The sequence below is a fragment of the Passer domesticus genome, chromosome 3 (assembly GCF_036417665.1).
Source record: "Passer domesticus isolate bPasDom1 chromosome 3, bPasDom1.hap1, whole genome shotgun sequence".
NCBI lineage: Eukaryota > Metazoa > Chordata > Aves > Passeriformes > Passeridae > Passer > Passer domesticus.
The window spans coordinates 101,549,714-101,576,596 of record NC_087476.1 but is presented as its reverse complement, the minus strand read 5'-3'; the positions used below and the strand labels follow the sequence as shown (position 1 = coordinate 101,576,596).

The 26,883-nt window shown below is 42.5% G+C and overlaps 1 long non-coding RNA gene across 2 annotated transcripts; it reads right to left on the bottom strand.

The window, feature by feature from the left end:
- Nucleotides 1-13,730: 13,730 nt before the first annotated feature.
- On the bottom strand, nt 13,731-20,785 carry LOC135297310 (uncharacterized). 2 transcript variants are annotated; one of them, XR_010359344.1, is made up of 3 exons: nt 17,485-20,785; nt 16,877-17,001; nt 13,731-16,315 (listed from the first exon to the last, which is right to left on the bottom strand). It is a non-coding gene; the product is annotated as an uncharacterized LOC135297310 (long non-coding RNA). The 2 variants fall into 2 exon arrangements; XR_010359343.1 differs by having other exon boundaries at nt 16,877-19,326; nt 19,831-20,785.
- Nucleotides 20,786-26,883: the final 6,098 nt, after the last annotated feature.

Genomic DNA, 26,883 nt, shown 5'->3' with positions numbered 1-26,883 from the left:
AATTAGGACCCTGATGTCCATTTGCCAGCAAATACAGATACCTGGCTGTTTAGATCTGTTCTGGAGATGATGTCCAAAATTAGCTAGTGTTTGCATTGCAGCATCTGGTGCTGTCTGTGGTGTCCCTGTAGAAAGAAACACTTTTCCAGAGGTAGGAATCACAGCTGATCTTGTCACCAGGGGCTTGACATCCACAGCACCACAGGGTAGTTTTGAGCTCTGTTCTTTCCTGTAGCTGAAAGTCTTTTGAAATCTTTGGAAGAACTACCCAGAACAGAGTACAGGTAAAGAAGAGCTGCCCAAGAAACTGCTGAACTTCTGCTTTAATTTTTCTGCTATGACAGAAGCTATTTCAGATAGGCTATGATAAGTAGCAGATAAGTAGCAGCATGTGGAAATAATGCTTCTCCCATCACAGTGGGATTTTTGTGCTATCACTCACCTTTGCAAGACTTTATGTACAGACATGGGAAAGCAGAGGAAACTCACAGAGCAACCAGGGCCATCCATCTATAACATGCTCATTCCTCTTACCCCTAATCATAAAAGGAGTAGGCAAGACGTTTTCTCCTTCCTCCCCATTTCTTCCTTTTTGCAGAGAAAGCAAGTTAACTGAGCCAGTCTGATCAGGGAGCAGTTGAAAAAAAAAGAAAAAAAGAAAAAGAAAACAAAAATGGGAAAGTTTATAAAAACTTTGCTTTTTTCCTGAAAGAAAAGAAATGGATTTTGAGAAGATAACCAGATCCTGACGTGGGAAGCTCATTCCCCAAAGCCACTACTCAAGCCAAGAGGTCAGGTCTTGTATCTTGCTGTTTGCTATTATGTTTGCATGTTACTAGGCTGGAAGGTTTGTGGTTTATGCCGTGACTATGAGGGAGTGCAAGCTTTCAGCCACACAAACAAATTCTGAGGTTTTAGCACAAGCTTGGTTTGTCAGTACAAAGCAACATTTAATTAACCTAGAAACTGTTACCCACGAGTTTGTCTGAGCACCAAATGATCAAAGAAGATGTCTCTCCCCCATTTCAGTGGTCTGGTTTGACTCCCTACAAAAGGATGTTTTGCGCTCTGAGCGTGGAGGGGGGATGTTCTTTGAAGTTGTTTTCAAGTGCTTTTGGCAAAGGTGGTAAGAAGCATGATGTTTTTAATCTCCTCCTCTTTGCAAAAATTTTACCAGCTGCAGAGGCCAAAGCCTTTCTCCTAGAACTGCAGAAGAGTGCAAAAGGCTGCTCCTCCAACAGGTGGTGAACTTCTTCCTGATACACCTCCTCTATGTTTACACTGGCTTTTTCAGGAGCCAAGTAAAGGCTCTCCTGCTCAGGCATGGCAAGTGACGAGGCAAAGGGCATGTTTACCAATGGGGCTGCAGTAAGCTGGGACAAGAAACCGGATAAGAGCTGAGCCCAAGACAAATTGTTGAAGTTTTGCTCTTGGCAGCACTTTTAGCCCCAGCCAAACCTGAAAGGAAGCTGAGCTGGAGCTTTACTCAGCTGAACTCCCTGCTTTACACGCAGTTCCCAAAGTGAAAGGCAGCAGGCTTCAAATGGAACTTGTAAGTGTCACATAGTTTTATTGAATTCTGTTTCCTGATCCAGAGGGGAAGGAGCAGCAGCAGGGAGAAAAGGGGAGACCATCCTCTTCAGTGGTGTCACAACTAATTAAAGTGATTAAAGTCATGCTGTATCCATGACCTTAGAGGACATGCAGCAAAGACACAGCAGGGCATGTGGCTCAGTGGGTAACTATTTACATAGAACCCCTCACAAGGGCTTGTAATGTATTAAATCCAGCCTTTTGGCAGGAACAAAACAGACAAACACATACACAAACCCCACAAAATTGACTTATTCTGTATTTTTTGAACAGATTTATGAAAAAATGAAGATGCTGTTTGATAAGGAATTAAAAAGGAACTGGGGATAATATGTCTATTGGAATCCTGAGGTTCTTTAAGGACACCATTTTAGAAATTGAGAGTAAATGCATCTCTCAAATGAATAAAAACTCTGAAAGACCCCTGATAAGGCAGATTTGTCAGTTTGGTTAACCAGCAGAAGCTAACAGAAGTTTACAGGAAAAAAATAGAGAAAAGGTTACTTCAAGCAAGGGATAAAGATGATGTCTGTCAAGGTACACATGAAAACATAAAAAGGTTGGACCAGATAAAAGATTTTCAAGAGCAAGTCACCGGAGGCAAAAGCTAATATGAAATGTTTCTAAACACATCAGAAGCAGGAAATGGTTAGATTATGTAATGAAAGCTCATTTGCACAACCCGAGAGGAGCACAGAGGGTGGGGGATGTACAACACCCTGCCCAGGTGCTCCTAGGACCATCAGACCACCAAAGATCCATCTCCAGAAGCCTGAGGATCACAGAGGCCCAAGGGCAAGTGGGAATGCAAATCAAGGATCCCCAAGGAAGGCGGGAGGAACTTCTCCAATCTCCTCCTGGGGCTGCCCCCAGAGGATTTCAGCCCCAATGTCCAGACTCTAAACCCATCACAGAGCATCACTGGAAGCAGCTCTCCAGTCCTCCTTTTGATCTGTGGAGGTCCCTGCCTTGAGCTCTAGGACACATTATGGGCAAAGCAGCTTGGAATTATTCACACTTTATGACAGGATGCCTAGAGGAGGAACCAAAGGAGGGTAAAGGCAGGGATTTCAGTACTTGGAGTGCTTTGTGTGTCTGTACCTACTGGGAATGCATTTCCAGTCTCACTACTTTCCAGACTCACTTCTCTTGAGCTGTCAAACCCAGCGTGATGTATTTTACCCAAACAAACCAGCCAGGAGTCTGTGGGAGAAACTCAATATTGAGGTGTAAAATGAGCAAGCAAGACAGTTAGTGGGCCCTGGCAATAAGGTTAGCAGGAAAGTTGTGGTGCTCATTGTGTTGGACTTTAGCCTTCCTTTATGGCAAAAAGACTTCCTAAAACTAAAGAATGAGTAAAGGAGACTTCAGAAGTGCTGATAGGAGTAATGTCTGGTTAGCAGGGCCAGAAGCTACTCAGACCAGGTTTCTGAATATAGCTGTAACTCAGATATTGAGTCATGAAGCTACTGCTTGGATATGTAATCTATCTAGGAATGATACCTCAGCTGTGATGCCACAGGAATGGAAGATGATGGATGTGACTAATGTTTAATCCAGGAAACAGATCAGCAATCCTGACTTCCACTCAGGGTCATGGCACAGACTAAGACTAGTAGTCAGAGAGATGAGTGTGGCACGTTGGGAAAGGTCTCATACTGTGTAGAGAAAAGTCACTCTGTGTGTTGGATTCCTTTGAAGCTTTTCAAAAAGAATTAAATTGCCAAAGGGTTAGAAGGAAGATAATTCGTGTATCAATAATGGGTTGAATAATGGAAAACAAGATTTTCTCATTGGAGAAAGGACTTCAGTGGAATCCCTAGGGAATCAGTGGTGGAGTCTGTGCTCTTCAGCACACACATAAACAATCAGATGTGTGTGAACAGTGGGGCAACACTTTTTGTTTGACTAAAAAATCTGCTCAGATGTACCATGCTTATTTGAGTTCAGTCAAGGTTTTCAAGTTATATAAGGATTTACAAGCAGATCTGTAATGGTAAAAATGGACAAAGTTACCAAAAGTCTAACGCATAAATGAAATTTAAACCAGGTGCAAATAAAATAGGAGCTACAATCTGGATTTATAGTCTCATCTATGTAGTTTTCAAGGAAAATAGTACTACAAACCAGTATTATAAAAAACTGTTTATTGTAAATTATCCTGTCTCTTTAACTGGAGATACCTGGCCAAAAGGGCTGGCTGAAATCTGCTATCAGATATTAGCTTAAGCTGAATAGCTTTATGGGCTCCTAGAAATAAAGGCTGTAAAGTGATTTCTGAGACCAGTCAATCCACTGGTGTCCAGCCAATTGGATTGACCAGACAATCCATCACCTGAATGATGTGTATTTCATCCTTTCCTGACAGACTCGTGTTTCAAAGACCTGCAGCCTTAGGGAAACCAAAGGCTCCACCTTGCAACCCTTAATATTGTAATGTTTTCCTTAATGTTTATACTTTGCAGTAAATTAAGCCTACCATTTTTCATTGTGAATATGGGAAATAGCTTATTTATTTCCTTTGTAAGCAACATTATATATATTTAAGGACATAAAATAACTTCCTGACTTTTAAAATATTCTTTTCCTTCAGCCTGAGACCCCAGTTCCTTCAATCTTCCTTCACAAGTCGTATTTTCTAGACCACTAGTCATTTCTGCTGCTTTTTTCTTGCCTTTCTCCATCTGCAGGGATGAAAGCCAGACCACCACAAGGAATATTCCAGATGAGCTGTTACCAAGCACTGAGTAGAGCAGAATGGTTATGTCTTATGTCTTGGAGTCTGTAGTCTTGTTTTTATAAGAATGGTATTTACTTTATTGTCACCAGCCAAACACCGTTGACATGAGTTCAACTTCTTCAATTAGTTTATTGATTCCCCTTGGATCATTGCCAGCCATGATTTATGGCTCCAGGGCCCTCTGTGCTTTTGGCTCATTACCTAGAGACAGAGAAACTGAGATGAGGTTCTGTAGAAACCACCTCTATATGTTTTGCATTGAGCAGTGGGCCATATGTGTGCCACCAGTTTTGTACTGGGCCTGGCGTAGTTTTGTGTGAACCAGTGGCTGGGAAAGCATTGTCTTTAGGTTTTGGATGTGCTGCCTCTGAGGGGTTTCTCTAAGGAGATGCAGCAAAGAGAAGTAGGCATATTTCCAGTAAGCAGAATTTACTATGGAGCACTGTGATCTTCCTCATGGTTCTACAGTAGAAAAGACAGAGAATCAACCATCCAAATTGTGTTCCCTAAATTGTGGTATCAAATGAAATAGTGCTGAGGAAGACCTGACTAGACATAGGATGTGGAAACTCTTGCTTTTGCCCTTTCCACAAGATATGTTATTCCTTTTGCAGAAGGAAAACAAACCAGTTCAACATTATTTATACTTGACAAACCTATCTTAGCTAATACTCACCTTCTTTGTCTTCCATATATAGTTTGTTCATTTTTTTCCACCGAGATATTTTCAATGGAAATTTCCTTTAATCAATTGATAGCTTCTCATCTCTATTCTACACCTTTTAAAATGATCCCTTCTGGTTTTGATTTTGTCATCTTCAGGCCACCTTGTTTGCCCTTTGTGGGTTTGCTGAGATTGCATCATTCTGAGGTTACTTTCACCCAGCCTTCAGGATGTCAGACTGAGGTTTTCTTGTTCTAGTCTCCTTGAAAAGCTCCAAATTATCCGAATAATTTCTATGTCAGGCTTTGCATATTTTTGAGTGAAAACTTACATTTGCATCTGATTCCAATTTTTTCAGATACCTGCTTCAAATACTTTTGCTCTCTCAGATGCAGCCAAGAACAAGAAAAATGGAAAGGCCACAAAGGCAATTTCACAATATTCTTTACTAAGCCTCAGCTAAAAACAGACTCAGTGAGGGCAAAACCCTGTCTCATTTTCTAGGTAATTTACAATAATGGAACACAAGGAGAAAAATGCAGATATTACTCAAAAAACACCTGGAATACACACCAACAACCCTTGATGTTCATAATCAAAAGATATCCACCATCAACAGAAATCAAACTGGTGGAAGAACCTCATGTATTTTAGGCAAAATTTGAATGCTCCAGAGACAAAACCCTACTGAGAACAAAGGAGGAATGATGAGGCTTCACAGCCAAACCACACAGTTTGCAGTCTGTTTGCCACATCCTTGGCCTGAAGATGACAGCCAAAGAATAGACAAGACTCTGCAATGGCCCATTCCCTGGAGGTTTGTCCATCTCTCCTCAAGCCTCGGGGTAAAGGCCTGGTGATAACTAAGTGGCAAAACTTTCCCCCCAAGTGTCTTTCACATGGCCTGAAAAAAGAGGCTGACTAACAGAGCCTGTGAATCTCAAGTGGCAAACCATTAGTGCTGGGTTTCCCACCCGGGAACACAGCTGCCCGAGTCACGGGTCAGTGTGGAGGGAAGCAGCTCCACTCCAGCCTGTGCAGCTCCAAAGCTGAGATACTGCCAGGATCTCCATGAGAGCTGATGAGTCACCACTGGACACATGCTCTGCAAAATGTAGGTGTTGGGAGGAGAGGGTTAAAACTGGAGGATTTGGTGAGGACAGAATAGTTTTTGCTTGAAGTTGGGAATTGGAACCTTGCAGCTGGGAATGCTAAGAAAGTCAGTGTGGGAAAACTCCATTTATTATGCCTAGTGTTGTTCATCCTCTGCCTGCTTCAAGAAGTAGAATTCCTGTGTAGAGATAACACTCTAACAGACATGCTTCAGCCTCTGGCTGGGAGAGAGAAAGATCATGAAAACACAGCCTTGTGATGAAATGAATGTGCACAAAGCCTTTTAGGATGAACTGAGCCTAACACAGCCTGTTTCCCTGTGTGCCTTTGGTCTCTAGGATGAACTGAGCCTAACAGCCTGTGTTCCCATGTGTCTCAGCTGCCTGGTGTTAGTGAGATAATGCAATAATCCACTCTTCACATTTCAGCTGCATTTTGGTGGTTGCCATGGTTTCCTCTGTGTGTCAATTCACATGGTGGGTCAAAGAAGAGCTGGTCCTCCCAGGCTCTTGACACTGCCGCTTGCCTTCTGTGTCCCACACTTTAGCCTAGGGCAAAACAGAAGTGAGCTGGTGCAAAAATTTGGCAGCTCAAGCCCAGACCACTTACCCCAAACTTTGTCATATCACACATCCCATAAGTCTGATTTTGGTATTTTGTAATCTTGCTAGTTCCTAAGGTTCATTAAAAGACTGATAGTGTTAATTCTATGGATCCCAGAACTCCCATGTGCTGCTTACAGAAAATTATTTTTCACTTTCATATTTCCCAATACTGCCCAAATGGAGAAGAAGCTATCCCTCAAAAGAAACCCATCTCTTTTGGAGAAATTGCTTTATATAGGGTGAGTCACAGAAAGTCATGGCAGGAAAATGTTTGAAATAAAACCTGAGCTATGAAGCATCAGTTAAAATTCTTATCTATAGCTTTGTTAGAGACAATAAAGATGGAAAATAAATTATCTACCACTGTAATAAAACCTGTCAAAATGGGTTACAAAGAGCATGGCACCAAAATGCCATAAGTTATACTGTCTTTCCTTGAAAATGATTACCAAACATCAGCCAAGGCTAAATCACTGATCAGAGAGGATGCAGTTCCAAATGTTTTCCATGTAGCATCTAGCTAAGAGTATTTCAAATCACTCCCCCAGAGGAAAAGGTCAGGCATTAAACAATTTGCCAAACGAACAGATAACGTCTATGGAAGAAACATAAAAATTAAAGAAGAGATTACATTGATCAAAAGAGGCACTCAAAGCACCAGTAAACAACCTGGAATTACTTCCTGAACAGAAATACAATCCAGACAGAGCTGCAAGTTCTACAATACAACTCAGGAAAACTTTCCTTCCTTACGTAGTAAAACAGTCAGTGTAACTGTGTCTACCCAAGTGCACCTCTGGCAAAACATAAATCTGTCAGCTCTTGGAACATGCACTAAATAAAGAAGAGACCCATACCTTGAATAATTCACAAAACACTTTTTACAGAAACTGAAAAGGAGCCAATTGCTGAGCCTCGGACAAACTACAGAATTTAAAATCGTTGTAGTCACTAATCCCCAGCACCATCCCTGGTCCAACACACACAGCAGTTTTCATTTTTTAGCCTGTATCATTCCAGTTGCCAGGCTTTAGGTATAGAGACATGCACCTCAATACATTGATCAGGTATGCAAAACAAGGCAAAATCCAGAAAAAAATCACTCCTACACCATCTTCACATCATCCACAAAACCAACTGAGCATATCCTTCTCAGGGTGTGGTGAGAGCAAAACCATCCCTGATTCCCTGCTCCCCAGCTCAGAACTGTAACCCTCTGCCAGGATGGTTGCTACTCAGACCAAAAACTCACAACTCACACACAAAGTAGACACATATGAAGAACACTTCATTAACATGAATCACAAGAGAAGTTAAACCAGCATCCTTAGGCCTTGCCACTAAAATCAGACTTCTCGCAACTCGTTTCAAGAGAAGCCCCATGTAGGTGGCAAGAGTGCTGATTGTGGGTTTCTCTGACAATGTACCCAGAACCAGATGCTGTTGAGGGACTCTGGACATTCTTTTATGTAGCAATTCCTTCCCTGCTGAATAACATGCTGGAAATTTGCCTTGGAGATTGAGGTAAGACATGGCACCAGCTTTTGGCTAAAACATAATGCTGGCACATTGGTACAAAGATGTGCTTGAGTAAATTAATTTTAAACCTTGTCTTTTCAGCATGAAGTAAATTTATAGCATCTCAACCCATGCTTAGTGCAACAGTTTTTTTCTGAAATAAGTCTGAGAATAACCACACACATTGAGACAGGCACTCAGAAACTCTGAGGTGAGTTGGAAAGAGAGAAATGCAAGTTGTGTCACCAAAAACCCTGGTTTGTTCCAGCCACGACCTCTGTCATTTGGATGATGACCCCTGGCAGACAAACTGTGCAGTGGAATGTTTTGATCACACACGGGCAGGGAGAATATTGATGAGCACCTGATCTGGTGCACAAGGAGACCATTGTCACTGATGCTGTGAAAGTGTGGCAGATGGCATGTGGCTGGAGTTTGGTGCAGATGGATTAAAGCCAAGTGCAATAGACAGGCACATTAGAGGAGGAGAGACATATAAATATGGTGTGTAAAATGGCAGTAGACACCTGTGTTTAGGGACCTGCCTCCTGCCCTTCCTGTACTTCCTGGGTTCCTCTAACTGCAATGGGATCCTGACTTGTAGAGAAGGCAAAGGGCTATGAGGTATTGACACCTGCCTCTGGGCATGGGTGGCCCTCCCAGCAACCCAGTGTCACCCTGGCTGCACAATGTGGCAGCCCCTACTGCATTTTCATCAGTATTTATGCAGCTGCCTTATTTAAGGCTGCAGCTGTCAGGACAGCTAACAAGGTGCATCTCACAGCACCACTTTCATGACACTTTGCAAGGTGTTGTTAAGAAGTGTTTGCTCTCACACAGCACAGCATCTGAACAAGAGGCAAACTCCTCTGTGGAAACCCAGCACAAACTGCTGAGACCCTGAGATGCCAGTAAAAGCAGATATCAGGGCACCATCAGACCCTGAGGGTGCAAGGGGGCACTGCAGAACCGTGTGTGCTTTCCAGGGAGTGTGTGCATGTGCACAGGGCACATCAGCGGGGTTTCCAGTGCAGCAAGGTCTCCATCACAGCTCCTGCTGTGTCTGCTGCCCCAGACTCACAGACAGGGGTGAGACTGCCTGTATGCACATCACAGATCAGGGTACGTTTGTGTATAATTTCCTAGGAAATTAAAGTGGCCTTGCATTCTTTTTTACTCTTTTTTCCTGAAGGAAATAAGTGATGAGGTGAGATATCCCAAGCATCGGTGGAGCTCCAAGAAGTGCAGCAGGCCAAGAAGGGCACTGAGTGGCCTGTGCCACTAGTTTCAGTACCTGGAAGAGCTTGGATATGGGGTTTTGCCTCCTAAGGAAAGCTTGTAGAAGGCACCCTAGAGCTGAAATCAGTGACCTGCACTTCATCTGCCTAGAGGCAAGTGAGGTCCCAGTGAAATTCCTCAGTGTGGGGCAGATGGGTACTGCCCAGGTTCAGACATCCTGGGATGGAGATAGTGCATCTGTCTGCAGATAAACTGTAGTCAGTTCTCTGGAATCTGATGTGAGATGCAAGACCTGTTCCTGAGATGATTCAGCTGTGATCAAATTCTGAGCTGGTGAAAAAATAAATTAAATCCTAATGCAAATTCTTACATTTTGTATCTTGTAGACATAGAAACAGCAACACAGACATAGACAGGCACAGACAGCAACATTCCTGACGTTAAAAAATTGCAATGTAACAGTGAAAGGGAAGTGGAAAGGATGAAAATAAACTGAGGGAGTTGGACTGCAATCTCCATTTTCATTTTAATTAATTCAAATATTACTATTTTGAATTTCTTTTTAGAATTTATACAAATGAATGAAATCTCAGGGAAATTGATTTTCCATCTGCTTTTTAAAATAGTGGAGGAAATAAACCTTTAGTTGGTAGTAAGTGATAACACAGAGTCCTTACTAATCTTCAAACTTGCACTTCAAAAAATGTTGCATGGATGAAACAAACTCTTTGGGAGGAACTGATTTTCATTGAGCAAATTCCTGTTCATGCCAGCTGAAGCCATAATTTGGGTCAGATGTCTCAGCAATTCACAGCTTGTAATAGATGAAGAATTGTTGTGATTACTTTGAAACACATGATGGGGTAGATTTCAATTGTCAAAATTCTTGTAAAATTGAAGCAGGGTAGGTTCCTGCTGACCAGAGATACTAATGAAAAATAGCTAGCAGCAAAAAGAATGGAAAAAAGGAGTGGCAAAACCAGGGAAAATAGCAAAAGCTTGAATACGAAACCCAGTCCTTGGGAAATATTTTGACACCCAGAGTATGGACCTATCTTCAGTGTGATCTGTTGTCCCCATATTTCAGGCCATGAGTGCTTTCAGAGCAGCCAGGGTTTCACATTGTGATGCACCAGGAACGTGTCGTCGCTCCTTGAAGCAGCGCTGTTCCCATGCCAAAAAAAGAGACAGTCTGGAGCCTGCAAATGAGAGACAGCCTCTGCTGGAACGTGTAAGGACAGCTGAGAGCTGCTTGATTTCATAAGTGTCTGGGATTTTCCAAGGCACCTGGGGTGCTCAGGTACCCACTCCTCACTGGCATCCACTGGAACTACTGCGTGTGGCTTTCCCACAATCCTTGCAATGCCTTTAATAGGGACACCTGGAAAGAGGCCTTTCATTTTTGGGGATAACCTGTTTGCTTCTCACATGGAAAGGGATATCATCTTAAAAATATTCTCATCAAGGAAGGACAAAGCTACATGGGCCTAGGAGAGCTCAGCTGCCAGGGAGCCCCACATCCATGAATACCCAGTGTCCATTGGTTAGCATGAGTGTCTGTGGCATTATCCCACATCTGTTCCTGCACCTCAGGTCCGAGCACCCCCTTGGCAAGGCCACCCAGGGAGATGCTCAGAGGAAGGGAGTCAGCAGGGTTTCCATGGGAGCCAGTATGTTGTAGGTACTCGTACTTCATGAGTCACTGCTCCAGGCAAGATGAATACAAAGCTGAAGTACACCAAGGCCTCCTCCCACACAGGTATCCCTGCTGGATGCAGGTCAGACTTAGACTTCCCTAAGAACCCAAAAGAAAATGCTTCTAAAAGCACTGTAATTTCAGAAACTGAAGCTGCAAAGTCATCCAGTGCTTAACATCTGCTAGAATTGGGAAATCTTCTCCAACTTTACCTCAGCATCCTACCATACATACCAATTAGAAAAAATTAAGCTTCTCTGTGGTGGCAAAGTTTGCCTAATATTTGACTTGTAACAGTGACTGCTAGATGCTAGTCTCTCAACAAACAACCATTTCTTTGATGCGTTTCAACTGAGCAAAGTGCATGGAAAAATATAAAAAGAAACCCTATTCAGTCCAAACTGACTATGGTGAAGGAAAAGCCTTTACAAACCCAAAGAAAACTCAGGTTGATGTCCCCAAAGTAAATCTCACTATTGCTAGCCACTGTTGCATAAAGCAAAGAAATGCTGCCCTGAAACTGCAGTTAAATTTAAAACACATTTTAAATTTAAAATAAAACCAAGTTAGATTACTTTTTTGGTACAATGATAGTCTTGGTTTTCATCCAGCACTTATCTTGTGAACCTTTCTGCTGCAACTTTCCTTCACTGCCAAATCTGTTTTACTTTCTTCCACAAAGAAAAATGCAATAATGTGGTGATGTTTCAATCAATTCTACAACAGGTAGAAGTGGAAGTTCAGTGACACCATGGCTGAACGTGTGTATAACTTGTCCTTTAGGAAGTGAAGACAAGTCCTTGAATGTAACTGTGCTAACCAACAAATGTTAAGCAAGTGCTTAGGTCTAATACAATTTTTTCTTACTCAGTTTTGCATAAGGAAAGATGAAAAGGTAATTGGCCAACTGATCTACATTTCTAAATTAATAGATCAGTGGTAATATATTTGTCTCTAATATGTTTAGTGTACTTTTGATGCCTTCCAAAGTTTATAACATAAAATTCAAAGCCCATACTGGCTGAAGTTATACATCACAATAACTTATTAAAGAATAGGCTGCTCCACTTTTAAAACTTGGTTTTGGTAACCTAGAATTAATTTTCAATACCAACCTTTATGTTGCTTTTTACCCCAATTCTTAGTTGGGAATGGTTGTTAAACAACATAGCTGAGAATGTTATCTCTGTTGTCCAAGCAAACAAACTGGCACATTTATATAAAATATCTTCTTCTCATCACCTTTCACTACTAGATTCAGAGTAACTAAAAAAATGGGTTCTTTTAATCTGAAAGGAATGGTGTAGAATGAGATAGAGATAGTAAGATGGAGTGTAAGTGCAAAAGAGGAATTAAAACTGAAAGAGAACAAGAAATGCCATACAGCAAGCAGCCTCAGGTAGAGATAAACAAATAATTGGTTAGTGGCTTTTTTTTCAACAAAATAGAAACTATGTAAAATAGGATATTTTAAAAATTTTGAATGATATATTAATTTATGCTTTACAGATTTAAGCAGCTTCAGCATTTTTTCACATTTTAAATGAAAACACCCTTTGGAAATGCATTATTGACTTACACTGACTAATTTATTCTCTTTATTTGCTTCTCCTCTGTTGAAATATTGAACTGAACCTGAAAACACGTTTCCGTATTTCTGTCCCTGAATTGGCTACATGGGTACATGATCTACAAAGTACTGGAATAGCTTCTCATGACAATAAGTTTCAAAGGTCATTTGGTTGCATATATATTGCATCTCCCCCACTTTCCACAGCCCCACACTGCAGACAATAAATGCTCTGTTAGTGCTACTGTTATTTTGATTTTATCTGCTTCCAGGGTGACAGACTTCTCAGTAAGTGGAAATCTCAGAAAGATCTCTTCTGAGCTACAGACCCATTTTTGAATAATGTGCATGAATTCTGGAAGAGGGAAAGAAAAATGGAAGCATGTTAGGACATGGCTTGAAGCATTTGAGAAATTTCTGCCTTGTGTTACCAATGCATATTGTGTTTTAGAATCTTCTAAAGGCAAATGCCTACTCGGTGGGTGGTGGGACAGCAGAAAGCTGCTATTAGCAGAGCACAGAAGGAGAGAAGGAGAGAAGGAGGGAAGGAGAGAAGAAGAGAAGGAGAGAAAGAGGGCTGACTGCTCAGTGTTTCTGTCAGCTGGACAAGTGTGTGGAGGCACTTCTATCTTCCAAACCAGGGTGCAGAGGTATAAGGTGTGACCCAATACTTCTTCATGCACTGATTCACAAAAAGCCCCACCCCTTTTAATGAGCTCATTATGGCACACTGTTGATGTTGAAGCTGCTGTGCATGTGTTGTCAGCATGCTATGGTATTTGTAACTGAATACGACCTTCTGTGACATTGAAAATTTGCTTGTCCATCCCAAAAAACATCCACGTTTCAGGAAGGACAAGTGTGTTTCAATAAACCTTTTAATCAAGAACATATGCTCAAGAAACAAGAAAGCTTTTATTGATTTCATAAATAGCAAGACAATGTCAACCCTGTGCCAAGCAAACTGTTGCACAGCTTACTGAAGCCTGTGGTACATGTGTAATGGAGAATGGTAGTTGTATGCCAGAGGGACCATTAGTGGTCTCCTTGTCTGGGACCAGTGAGACAACTGCCTCGTCCTTCAGCTCTCTGTGGGGTTGCCATGGACTCCCTGCACTCAAGCAGCACCTCTGGAGGACAGCAGGAGCAAAGGGTACTGTGATCATGTTCTGCATCCCTCCTTCATGCCCATTTCCTTACGCTGTCTCTCCAGAGTTAATCTCTTGACTGCTTTTTAAACACCCTCCAGTTCTTTTGGTTTTCATCCTGTAACATGTGTCTTGTTTTCCAGTCTTTTAGTCATGTTTGCCATCTCCTGGGAATGACTCATGAGATCAACACAGATTTCTCTGCAGGCCATGCTCAGGCAGGGGTTACCAGAACAGAGAAACCACACAGCTACATGGCATGAAGATGTTAGCCAATTGCCAGCAGCACTGCCAGATTAAATGGGTTTTTTCCCACAATCTCTTTTTCAGTTTTTGAATTTAATTTCTTTTTGCTCTTGCCATTGTGGGGAGTGCCTGAAAATGGAAAGGCATTTTTCCAGTTAAATCTCCTGGCAAATTTCTGGTACCATTGTTATGTGTCCTAACGTTACACTCCTTTGTCAGATGAGTTCCACTGGAGATGTTTTGATGATTATGAATAAATGATATTATCCTTACTTTTTTTGCACAATCCTAATGCAGCTCACTGTTTCTGTCACAATACGGGGCACATTTCAGGAGCGGCTGGTTTCCCACGACTCTTGATATATTTTAGCATTCTGTGATTGCTGGGAAGAAGCCCGTGGGAAGGCATGTCTCCATGGCAAGACCCCTCAAGGCTGCTAGGATAGAGTTTGATCCTCCATCAGGCCTTCCACAAGCTCTTTGGCATATGTTAATAACTTTTAGAGAAAAGTGGGACATTCAGCCCAGGCTGTGACAGAACAATGTATGTACACCAGCAGGACATTTTTACATATTTTACTTTCAACTCCTAACAAAGGAGCAAAACTCTTTCCAATTATTTTGAGAGGAAAAAAAGTGTTAAATTGGGAAAAAAGACAATATCAGTAAAAGTCTTTTTTACCCCATTAAAAAAATCCTCAGTTATGACTGTGTTCTTTTGTAGCTGCTTCTAACATTTCAGTAGCATAACTTTTCTGTTGAAATGATCATATTGTAACACAGATGAAGAAAATTAAATTGCCTAAGTAAAACAAAAAACATAATGAAAAAGGTCATAGTAGACCCAGCTTGTTTTTATTATTCCAGAAGATATTACAAGCACTAACAATAATCATGCCTCTGCCTAATATTACTGGCACTTACTTGTAGAAACACATATTTACAATTTCATATATGCTGAATTGCCTAGCTACTTGTAAAAATACATGCTACTTTGATATGTAATACATTAATTCAGAATGTTTCTTAAGAGGGTCCAAAATTTATTTTGAGTTGTTCCTAGGTATGTACTAATTTAAATGCTCATTCTAATTTTAGAAATTTAATTTAAGCTCATTTGAATTCATATTCCACTTGCTATCACAATTAGACATTTTTAGAAATCCTATAAAGTTGAAAGTAGACATTTGCTAAGTTTTAAAAGTGTATGAGTTCTGTATGCTTGCCAATATGTAGAACTTCTTAAGTTATGGGACTTGGCATACAGCTTATTGCAGGCAAAGTTGTTTCTCTCCTGCCATTGATGCCAAGTCAAAATGTTCTCAGTTTGTTCTTTTTCTTTATGTAGGTCAGCACTTAGCTAGAGTTGTCCTCTAATTCTGCCAAAATCATGTTGATCTTACTCTAATTCTCTTAATAAAAGCCATAAATTTCAGTTTTAGCTTTAGATAATGATTACAATACTTCTAACTTGAACAAATGTATGTGGGTCTTCAAGAGACTGGCAAATGCCACATTTCTGAAACAGAGCCTAAATTCCAGTACCCTCAACAACCGTGGAGGAGGCAAAACCTAGAGAGAATGTCAGGCTATCCCCACAAAGAGGTAATTCCCCTACTCTTCCCCCAGCCCATGCCAAGTCTCAGCATGCTGTGTTGAGCTGTGTTGGCTTTGGACCAGTCCTGAAAGCTCCCTGTGAGAGGAGAGCGCAGCTGATAGCGAGATGATGGAGGAAAGCCACACCTTCTGCCACTGTGACCCAAGGGGAGACTTGGCAGGAAGGGCCTCTCTGCTCTGCTCAAGTGTTCAAGCTGAGCCAAGCCTCTGGAGAGGGCTGCTGGCAGCCCTGCTTTACATGGAAGGACATCTGCTTAGCGGGGACAACATGACTTTAGAGATGCAGTGTTTGGTTCACATGCTTACCCCCTCCCATTCCTTTCCACTCACTTCAGATGTTCCCAAATGGACAGCGGGATGGATGGTGTTACTGGACACCCTCAAGAGACACAAAAGGAGCACAATAAACAAAATAGCAATCAAAAAATTCAGTGTAAGCTTGATACATCTCTTAGTACAGCCAGTCCCTTAGGAAGGCAGGCTCAGCAGCTTCAGAAAGGCAGCAATCAAAAGCCTGAAGTACTGAATATGGAGATTTTGACTTCCTGTAGGATGGTCAGAGCAGCCTGGCAAAACAGAAATAAAGATTATTATGGCCTCTCCCTTATCACTAGTGGCATACCAGGCTTGCAAGTACACAAAAAAGGAAACAGAAGAACAACCAAAGATGCTTGTAGCTTAAGCAAGAAGAATGACAATCTAGTCCTAAAAGAATACTGCCCGGAGAACAGAAAAGAAGTATGTTTTGACAGCAGAGTCACAAAGCCAGCGTGGGCCATGGTGTTTAAGGTCACGCCAGGAGTGAGCCAGCCCCACGGGCTGTGCAGTTCCATCACAGGCACAGCTGGCCTGTCCCCTGTCCCCAGCCACGCCGGGCTCTGCGCCAGGCACTGCCAGCCAGGCTCTCAGGGCTTGCAGGGCTGGTGATGCACGCTCCTCTCACTTGGGCTCCCTGGGCTGTTTGAGGCTCTCAGCTCGCAGCACTGCAGGGCTGAGGGAAGTGACAGTCCCCAACACACCAGCCTGCTCACCAGCCAGGGAATCGTGACTGCACGCCGTGCTATAATTGCCGTTTGACTTCACAGCCACACAGGGAAAAACTGACTGATTAGCTTGCCCAAACCTACCTGGGGTTCTGGCAGATCTCAGAAGTGAATATAGATCTCCTGAGCGCTGGGTAAAATATTGAAGCAGTCTTTCTCCTGCTAAACTTCTATTCTCTCCTCAGGCACATACTTTAGAGCAGCAAAATCTGAAGAAACAATACAAACAAATACACATCCCCAGGATGTCCTCTTGCATGATACTGATGAAATCTGACACCAAATGGTAGCCAATTAATATTCTCTTGAAATCTAAGAAAAGGTTATTTATTTAACTTTTCTGAAGTCAAGAGGAGTCTTGTCAAATAATCTTAATGCATTTATAATACAGTAAGGGGATGGGGAGGAGGCATGTAGCAAACAGAAAACAAGCGCATGTTAATCAGATGCTATGCTGATTAAACTATGAAAACCACAGATGTGTACATAATAAAAAAACAACAAGCATTTGGTGTTAGTTTACAGTTTAGAGGACAGTCCTTTTTGCTGTACCGTGTGACCTGATATCTTCACTGAGCACATCATACTTGAGGTACTTCAAACTTTCTGCTTGAATCCACAAACATATTTAATCACATGTTCAGTACAGATGCTCTGCCCCACATCTCACACCTGTCCTTCCCCACATTTACCTCTTGCAGACGTAGCAGCCACCAGTCTCTGCTCAATTCATGACCAGCCCTCCTTGTGTCTCCCCTCCAATTCCCGCTGGCACTTGAGGCGCTGGATTTCAGATCTTTAGCTGTAATGACTATAAATATAAATTCTGTGTGCCTTTCGTTATCCAGATGGCATTACCCTGATTCTTACTGTAACTGCCAGACACAACTCATTCTGCACAATACTTTCATAAGGGTCCATCCACTGCTTATTATATTGTTAGAAGTGGAAGTCAGTAGACATTGGCAAATTGTGATTATGCAGCCAGGCTTTCAGCAGTTACAACACAGCAACGTGTGGTTCACTGTTACTACTTCAGTGCCAAAGAATAACCGAGCCAAAAATCAAAACAAACTGTGAAGATAAAAAATACACTAAGAACCAGTTGGAGATATAATCAAGAATATGAACTTTTAGCAGACCAAGTCTAAGGAGACTGTCTTTCCAACTTCTACGTTGTGCAACCTTTACTGTCACCATTTCCCTATTTAAGATAAACACATTGAATGATTTATAAGAAGATGTATAAACATAATAGCAACAAATTGAACAATCCACCTCACTACCTTACTACATAAAATTTCTTCATTAATTTAATATCATATTAGTTTTACTGTTGCTGCAAATCGAATTGAACCATTCAATGCAGTATGTAAAAAGCTGAACTCTAAAGGCTGGGTTGGTAAGTCTGTGTGTTGGTAGTTCTGTTGGTGCCTTTGTGCTTCTATTTATTTTCTCTGGCTTTTGTTGCTGAAGGTGGAAGTGGCTGGGTTACCGTGCCACACTGTTCTAGAGAGATCTTTATTGCTAGGCTCTTTGCTGACTTCTTGAATGGTCAAAGAAGTGAAGAGCATTTCTGGTGTGAGCAGCACAACTTCATAATCTCATGATTATAACCTGAACAGAAGTGGATTTAATAGATCCAGTAATGATTTCCTCTTTCTTCTCATAGACTCACACTTTTCAGGGCCAGAAATACCTGATTCATCTTCTCTAAGTACCTAACAGAGGCCACTTCATTTAATCCAGCTGCTCATGTATTGCATTCAGTAATTATACTCACCTGAAGTACACTCCCTGGAAATGCAGACTGTCTTACTTGGAAATCAGATTAAGCAATAGACAATCAGCTACTTCTCTTTGAAAGTTTATTCTATGATAGTTATTTCCAGCTTTAAAAATCATGATTTTTGATTGGCATTGTCTGTTTTTAAATTCCATATATTGTTTTTTGTTACACATTTTTCTGATATGCTAGAGAGTCAGCATCAAGTATTTTACCCCATGAAGGAATTTTCACATATATAAAGTCACCTCTCAATTTTTATTAGCGAGCAACCTTAATTATTGATTAATTGAGGTTTTTTCAGTCCTGGTTTATTTTATAGCTAATTTCAGAACTTTTGGAAACATTCTTTATAATATTAATGGCAAATTTGGAAACATGATTACTCTTGCAAGTGGCACTGTAACTTCTAGATTCAAAAGAACCTGAAGTAACAGGGGAAAGTGGAGACAATTAAGAAGATGAAAACACAACTCTACCCTGTTTCATGTGAGGTCAGGAAATGAAGGTCCTCAACTTAGAAGGCATCCCATTAGGTCCCACCTAAGTATGTTTATTTGAGACAGTTGTTTGTATGTGCTTTAGAGACATAAATGAAGTGCTGATCTCTTGTAGCTTGTGAAGACCAAACTTGCACAGGATGATGAGTCAAAAATAAGCAAGGAGCTGTCCTGTCAGGAGGGAGGATATCCGGGTTCCAGGAGTCAGTTTAACAGATAGCACTTCAGTGTCTCTGCAGATATTGAGACTGGAATGACAGACACCCGTAATTACTCCTCTTGCTCAGATGTATTGTTCAAGAAAAAACGTCTCTTTCACTATTTGCTCTCTGCTGATTGGCTCACAAAATTGCCATTTGTACAGCCACTTTAAAAACATAACAAAAAAAAAGTGTTGATTTGTGACTACAGAACTTATTTTAGAAGCTGCTAATGGCTTCAGACAGATGTAGTGGAATAAAATAAAATTAAAAATAAATATGTTCTGACAAACTTTGGCTGCATTTATGCTGCTGACTTGGATGATGCTGTGAATGGCACTAGAGGGCAAGTGTTAAATTGCTAGAATGGTCCTTGGCACAGTTTTGGCCTGAACCAAACAACCTTCTGTTGGGATTATAATGCATGCTTTGGCAGGTGCTGTTGGCAAGGGTCTGTTCCCTCTAAACATCTTATATGCAAAATGTGTCCCTGAGTCTACAGACTGCCTGGAGTATCCTCACTGAAAACACAACCTGTTCTGTTTCTCTCACCAGGCCAGGTCACACTCCAAGGTACACTTGCAATTCCCATGCCAGTTATTCTCAGCTGTGTCACCACTGGTTGTTTCGGTCCTGGCTCAGATGAGTTTTATGCACTTGCCCAAACTGAAGTTATATCCATGATAGAGCTTCATCATTTTAATATTACTGCTACTTTTAGGTCTGTTGAGTTTTTTCATAAAGTCCTAAATATGAGGATCAAGAGTTTACATGAAGACATTAGATCCATGCAGTTCTTGTAATTCTGGAAGAGTAAACAACGGCAAATGAAAAACAGAGTACCACAAAGGACTAGCAATCAAATATAAATGTGATTATTATATGTGATGATAGCCACAAAATCTGTGATGAAATCAAAACGCACTAAAAGCAAATACATCCAGTAACAATACGTCCAGTAACTGAAAGGAATGTGTTACTAACATTCAAATTGTTCACTTGGTAACTTCCCTACCCCAATTTAAAAGGAGCTGCCACAGACTTTAACAGAATCACAGAGCAGCTGAGGTTGGAAGGAACTCACGGAGGTCATGTGGTTCAACCAGCATGTTCAAGCAGGGTCACTTAGGGCAGGCTGCCCAGGACCATGTCCAGACAGCTTTTGGGCATCTGTCTTCAAGGACAGATATCTCCACAACCTGTCTGGACAGCCTGTGCCAGTGCTCAGTCACTGTAGCTGTGAAAAAGTCTTTATTGACATTCTGAGGGAGCCTCCTGTGCTTCAGTGTGTACCCATTGCCTCTGTTCCTGTCACTGGGCACCACTGGAATGTTCCTGGCTCCTTTCTTTACACCCTCCCTTCAGGTATTTGTGTGCACTGATGAGATCTGCCCTCAGCCTTCTCTTCTCGGGGCTGAGCAGTGCCAGCCTCTGGGCTGACACGGGACAGGTGCTGCAGGCTGTGAGCCCCAGCAGCAGGAGCAGGATTCCTTCCTTCCTTCCTTCCTTCCTTCCTTCCTTCCTTCCTTCCTTCCTTCCTTCCTTCCTTCCTTCCTTCCTTCCTTCCTTCCTTCCTTCCTTCCTTCCTTCCTTCCTTCCTTCCTTCCTTCCTTCCTTCCTTCCTTCCTTCCTTCCTTCCTTCCTTCCTTCCTTCCTTCCTTCCTTCCTTCCTTCCTTCCTTCCTTCCTTCCTTCCTTCCTTCCTTCCTTCCTTCCTTCCTTCCTTCCTTCCTTCCTTCCTTCCTTCCTTCCTTCCTTCCTTCCTTCCTTCCTTCCTTCCTTCCCTCCTTCCTTTCCTTTCCTTCCTTCAAGGGTTTGGGCTACCCCGGTTTGCTGCAGGGTACCTAGAGCTTTCTAGCACCTGGGGATTGCAGCAGGTCAGGCTCCACCTGTGAATTCTCCCTTTAGGAGATAATTTGGGTACTGGAGTGCTCAGAGGAGCCCAAGTGAGGCGGGTGCCTCAGGGCAGAGCAAAGAGGCAGAACAAAGCAGCACAGCCAGCCAGGAAGGTGCGTGCTTCTTGTTGAGAAAACTTTCCACACCTCCCTGTTACAGAAAACAATTGCTAGAAGTTCAGCAAACCGCAGACCTAAAGTATTCAACGAATTTCCTGTTTCTGTACTTGCTAACCACCACAAGGGATCCGAACCAAGAGGCTCTCTGATTTACACGGTTGGAAACAGATCCTACACAGGCAAATGAGGTATAAAAATGTGTCTGCAGAACCTGGATACTCAGAAGTTACTACCCAGTCAATTCTGTATAAGGACAGCGGACCTAATCTGTCCATGTCCTGCCCTCTTCCTGGATTCTCCATTTCCAGGAGGAGAAGCCCCAGCAGCATCAGCTGGAAGTTGTGGCTCAGCTCCAGGCAGGTCTCTGATTTTATCTGGAAAGAGCTGAGGTTCTCCAGGGAAGGCTCCTGGCCTGCAACCTGGCATAGGCAGAGCTTCCACAGGCTGCATGCACTGCTGGCTCAGACCACCCGTGCCATCAGCCACAGGCTGGGCAGGCAGCAGCACGGCTGCAGTGGCAAAGCCTGCTGCTGGGGTTCAGGCAGGGAAACGTGGCAGCACAGGTGCTGCTCTACCTCATTTCTTACTTCCATACACGGCAGGTAAGGGAAAAAATACCAAAAAGCATTATGGATGCCTGGCATTTCCCATAATGAGGCTCTGTCTTGTTGTTTTTTAAATTTTCCAGCTCTTACCATACAGTCTAACCATACAGCTCTCTGTATTGTTTTTAAATTTTCCAGCTCTAACCATACAGTCTGCCATTTTCCAAGCTTGGTGCCTGCTCAAAGTTTTGGAAAAGGTCAGCCAACAATTCAACTGTTTCTGAAAAGAAAATAACTAACCAAGCTGAAAAAAAATAGTGGCATTTTCTTTGAGCTGCTCTAGCACCCCCAAGCTTTGGAGCATTCACATGAAATCTGTCAGGAGGTGGTCTCCCCATCTGGGACATGCCAAGAAAGAAGTCTTTGAAAATATGTGGTTTACAATGACCAGGAGAAACATATTACAGTTTATAACTAATTTCCCCAGAGAAAGTCTGCAACGACAATGTCCCAGCTTCTGGCGAGCCCAGAAACTGCAGTTCTGTGCTGTGTGGGCTCAGTGCTTTACACCAGACACCACACGAGGAAAATTCTCTTGTGCTCCTCAAGCTCCCCCTGCTTTTCATTCTGTGATTCTCTGGCTCAGCTTCAGTGAGCTCAGCTAACCTGAGTGTCTTCTTGTAATATTGAGTGGATAGGATGTTTTAGTGCTAACAAACTGGAATAGGTGGGGCAGTGTGGGTGTAAAGGTACTGTCCTTCTCTGCTGAAAGAACTGTGCAGAGATCAGAATGTGAAAACCATAAATCATAGCGAGAGTGTCACCAGATAAAAGAAGATTAATTAAAGGAGCGAACTGGGTGTCAGATTCTGATCTCGTGGCTTTACTATATAGATACTGTTCAAGAAAATCTGAAGTAAAAGGAAATCCTTTAAAAGCTTTAAAATATTAGGCCTCCACCTATCCTTTGCGGGCTTTTGTTTGTCATAGGTTTTCTATTTTTATATTCATTCCAGTAATGATGTGAACACACTATTAAAAATAACATGCTGTGAAACTCTGTGTGCACTAGGTTAAAGTTAATTCTGTAAAAGATTTATTCCTCCTTCTTCACACACACTGAACTAATCTGCCCGGTCTTCCTCAAAACCTATTCTCCCACTTTCATCAGTGTTACGAGTACAAGTAACAGTTGCCTATTAAATTTCACAGACTAAGTTAATGCCCACTTCTCCTGTTTTATTTGCTTCTTTACAGTTGCTTGCACAACTCAAAGGAGAGGCCTTTAAAAGAGAGTTATATAAACCACATGTTGTTTGGATCCTGCTCTTCCTATGCACTAATATCTTTGACTGAAGGAAAATGAAAATAATTTTCTCTTTTCATCTGCTGGATCTAACATGCAACACATAGTGAAGTCACACAGCTTCCAATGTCAGTGGATGAAAATTCCTGCTAAGTAGTAAAAGACTACTTGTGACTGAGAGGGAAATGTCTATATTAACTCTGTGCTCTTTTGGAATTAAAAAAATTTATGAGAATAGTACAATTTTATGAGAATAGCAAATAGACCAAGAGGAAATGGAGATTTCCTTATTCTGCACGGGATATATATGATGCAAACCAAACAGTGCATGGCAGTTGATGGTTCCCAGTGTTTCCTAAATTCAGTTTAGGTAAATTCATGTCAGCACTGGAAAGAGATTTGTTAAAAATTGCACCAGTGCACAGGGAGGTCTGAGGAACTACCTTACATAACTGTTCTTCTTATTGAGCATTCTCATTCAAAACTTAATACTGAGCCCTTCCTAAAGGTTGGACCTGTGCAAATGCATTGTGCTTTAACCCCAGCCAGCAACCAAGTCCCGTGCAGCCCTCACTCCTGGAGTGACACCCCTGGTGCTTGGGACTCCTACACTCAAGCTCCAGGTCCTTTTGGTAAAGGGGACAGAGCACTTTACTTCCCTGATCCTGGTTTGCAGGAGCTCTCCCAGAGGAGTTTCCCTGGGCTGCAGGAAGGTGCTCAAACAGAACCCAAGGTGTGTCACAAGGTGTGTCACAAGGTGTGTCACAAAGTGTGTCACAAGGTGACAGGCTGAGCTTGGGGAGTGCCACACCCCAGCCATTCCAGGATTCTACAGTGGGCCACAAGGATTCTTGGCTACTCCTGAACTTAGGAAAGAGACCCACAGTAGCACAAAATTACCTTGATTTTCATCTGTAATTTTCTTCTGAAAAACCTCTATAGACCTCTAGGTATACAAATGACCCACAGTTTTTCTCCAGATGACTCATATGTATAAATATATACCTATGACATATGTAATTTTGTACCTCCCATACATTTTGTACAATTCAATTCTTTGGAAGAGTTGGATTTTTCTTTTTAAAGATAAAACAAGCCAAGAGTTCTGAACTCCTATCAGATATGCAAACAGGGTATTGGCTGTACATTCTCCTCCTCTCCCTTCAAATTCAGCAGGCCTGCAAATACTTTATTATTGAAGTTTTTTAACAAATACTCCCACTGAATTACTCACTGTTGAGACATAAAAAGCATTCAGAATATCTTTTATTTACTGGAGGGGAAAAAGTTTGAATTAAATGGTCTGTGTTTTGTAGCTTGATCATACTGACTTGAGATAATTTCAGAGCAGGATTTATTACTACCTTGTGTTCCTTTGGGCTGGTGGAACAAATGTCAAAACATGCTTCAATGGAAAAAATAAAGCTTGGTTTAAAAGAAATTTTTTTGGCAATCCTATACCAGCCACTTTTTTTTCAACATTGGACCTTGCCACTTTCTCTAAACTCCTGATGAATACAAAGAAGTATTCATTTTACAGCACTGCTTTCACCTTCCTCATCACAATCTCTCACATGGTACTTAGGCAAGAGGAAGGAATTCTCAGGAGAAGATTTGTGCAGTGGTTGAATATGATGAATAATCATGCAGTGTTTGTTTCCAGCAATGAACATAAATTCCATGGTACTTAACTTAGAGGAGTGTTTCTTCTGAACTTTAATTTAAGAGCAAGAATGGGATTCAGCTCTCCGGACAAAGTTCTTTAGGCATCTTTTAGAGCCAGTGGAGAGAAACAAGTTTTTCTACATTATGATTCATTGATCATACCTCTCATTCATTACCTCTTTGGATGAGATGAATCTCACCTTAAAGGTGCCTCTGTTTCTCCATGGACTTGAAACAGTTTCTATGTGAGCAGCTCACTGCTTCACCACTAGAAGCATTTCTGTTCTTTAGTCTTCCCCTCAAACAAGTACAACTAGACTCCTTCAGCTTGAATCCAGCCACCCAGGATGATGAACAGGAGACTGCCTGAAGCTACCAGTGCTGTTTGAGATCACACCCCTCTCCAGTTCTTATGCTGTGCCTCCTTTAGGGTTTTACTTTGAATACAAAGCGTTCTCTTGAGCTAACTACTGAGCTTTGATATGCTTGGTGAAAGTCTTAGTCCATCACTGGTTCTCTTTCAGGAGGCACTATGGTAGAAGATACACTCCATAAATGCCCCAAATGTTCTTCTATTGCTAATACGTCTTCAATTCACAGGATCAGGATAGAGGCAGTTCAAAGTAATTCCCCATGAAACTTCCATATTATAGTTGACAAATTCTCCTATTCAACTGTTTTGCTACACAGCCATTTGTTTTTGATTCCACTTCTTGGTAATTAAGATACAGATGGAGATTTCTAAAATCTGTCCTACAAGCACCTTCTTCCACTGATGGTCCACAGCCAGGAACTCTTGCTTGGACACAGGTACCACTGCTGCTAGCCTGTGACCATCTGTGCTGCTTTATGGCCGGCGTGGCTGGCACAGTTCTGGTCCTGCTCTCCTTCATACACAGCTGGGAGATGGCATGTACCAGAGACTGCGAGCAGCAGGCATCTTGCAAGCAGGCAGGCATCTTCTGTGGGGGGAAAGTGCCCTGGCACGTGGCTGACAGACCTAATATGTCACACTTTTGGAGGCCAAAAACACCCACTGCAACAAACAAGACCTTAGCACCTCCAGCACTCTACGAGGATAAGGGAGAAATCGTCTATGACTGAAAGAGTTCTGCTTCCCTAAGTAGCTGTCCCTGATAGGCAGCATAACACAACATGTTCCTCTCCTGAACTACAGGATGGACTACAGCTGGTGGTTTGGTCTCCCTCTGCAAAAAGGGAATTGCCCAAAGCAGAATGCAATTGAACCCAGAGCTCCTACAGCCTAAATCCGTGTACTCACCACTCAGACCTTCAATGAAGATCAATTACCACTTCTGCTCCAGAGAGTAGTTTTGTGTGGCATCCAGTCCTTTGCAGAGCTGCGTCCAACTACTTTCTCAGTGAAGCTGCAAAATGACGTGGACGACACTGTAATTTATGGCCTTGAAGTGATATGCTGTAATGGCCAGAAAAAATACAAGAGTTTAATATTTTGCTAGCCCTCCTGCTGTAACTCAGCATCCTGTTAATCCTTATCAAATGGAGATCCCAGAGGAAACAGGCAAAGAAAAGGACTGTCGTTTTAGGCAAACTTGCCAAAACTACTTCACGTGGTTCAGACCAAGGGGTTCCTGAGCACACCACAAATCTAGCACCTACGTTAGGACCACCTTCATTAAAACTTGGGGCACTTAAAAAGTTTCAGCATGCTTGGGTTATGTCAAACATGATCTGGACTCATCAAACTCGTGGTCTTAGGCTGTTGCTTTCCTAGTCCTACCGCGAGCATCTACATTTGCTCATTTTTATCCGACCTTTGGCATCTGCCTGCCTTTGCTCGCCACCTGCCCGCCGTGGAGCGGCACTGCCTGGCACCGGGCGGCCGCTCGGCCCCGGCAGCACGGATGGCCGGGCGAGCCGCGGGGCGCGGTGACACACCGGGGCAGCGGCAGGGAGCCCCGCCGCTCGCTCCCGCCGGGCCGGCCGCGATTGCCTCCTGCGAGAGCCACCCCCGCGCCCCTCCGGCCGCGCCCCCGCTCCGGCCCGACCCGCGCCCGACCCGGCCTCCCTCCTTCCCTCCCGCGCTCCTTCCC